The following is a 1,430-nucleotide window of genomic DNA, read 5'->3' as shown; positions in this document are numbered from 1 at the left end:
CCATGTAGCGGTATAATAAGCCGTTTTTGAAAAAATTTCTATACGATATGTGAAGTAAACCAATTTTCATGTTAACTAATGCGTTCAATTAGAACATATATAAAAATTAAATTTATTGTATTAATAAAAAATAATTTATATATTAAATTTATTTTTAACGTCCGTTAAATTCTTTATACAACGGAGAGGTATTTTGTTTTCAAGGTAGAGGTAATTTGAACAGTATTAAATTACAACAATAATATTTTATTATTTATTAATTAATTGAATTATTAGCTGAACATACAGCTGTTTCGAGTATTGCCAAATACCCATTATTATAATAATTTATATCTAATATTATTTTGATAATTGCTTGACATCTTCTTCTACCTAGAAGATGTAAAAGGATGTGGAAGAAATGAAGTGAAATTTATAAACGCTATTTCAATACTGTAATGTGGCTAGAGTTTACAATAATTATAAATTTAAATATACCTATCTATACTAAATTTGTCGTTGTTAGGGTTTCACGGATCGAAACCCCTACGAGTCCTTACGAGTCCGTAGTCGGTGTCACTATTAATGAAACAACAACAACAATAGTGACGCCGTCTACGAACTCGTAAGGATTGATTATGTCATATAGCTACGAGGGCTGCTATATTTATTTCTGGCCTAGGCAACAGTAAGTTTTGCCAGCTGCAATCTGACATTTCCATTGGAAAGGTTGACATTTGTTAGCATAACATTACTCAGAACGTGTTGTCATATAATTGTGAATTGTTTTATTTACAGACTTGAAAAATTCATCTCGGCCAAAAAATGGAATTAACACGTGAACATTTTCGTGCGATCATATTTCACAAGTTTCGACGGGGATTATCACGACAAGAGTGCATTGATGAACTTAAATCTTTGTATGACAATGAAGCACCATCCTATAGCACTGTGAAAAACTGGTTTAATGAATTCAATTGTGGCCGACGCTCGCTCAACGACGAATTCCGTGAAGATCGTCCAAAAACGACCGTTGTGCCAGAGAACATTGATGCCGTGCGTGAACTGATAATGCAAGATCGTCATGTGACAGGCATCCTTGAGCATTTCACCCACCAGCATACATTCGATATTACGTGAACACCTGGCCGTAAAAAAGGTTTGTTCTCGTTGGGTCCCGCACAATTTGACAATCGCTCAAAAAAAGGCTCGTGTCGATTGGTGCTTCTAAAAACGTTTATTAGATCATCAAAGGTGACGAATCATGGATGCGTATGAGCTTGAAACAAAACAACAATCGACGATGTGGATCTTCAAAGGCGAGCTGGTTATGTGGCGACTGCGACTGTTCCGCTTGAGCAACGAAGTTCGGTCACTTCTGATTGGTACACCACAATTTGTTTGCCTGAAGTCTTCGGAGAAATTCGAAAAACGAAGAAGAGATGACGAAT

General features: G+C 35.5%; 1 pseudogene; it reads left to right on the top strand.

The window, feature by feature from the left end:
• Positions 1-798: 798 nt before the first annotated feature.
• On the top strand, positions 799-1,210 carry LOC119686588 (annotated as a pseudogene).
• Positions 1,211-1,430: the final 220 nt, after the last annotated feature.

Source organism: Teleopsis dalmanni, chromosome 1 (assembly GCF_002237135.1).
Source record: "Teleopsis dalmanni isolate 2A chromosome 1, ASM223713v2, whole genome shotgun sequence".
Lineage (NCBI taxonomy): Eukaryota > Metazoa > Arthropoda > Insecta > Diptera > Diopsidae > Teleopsis > Teleopsis dalmanni.
This window is presented reverse-complemented; position numbering and strand designations above follow the sequence as displayed.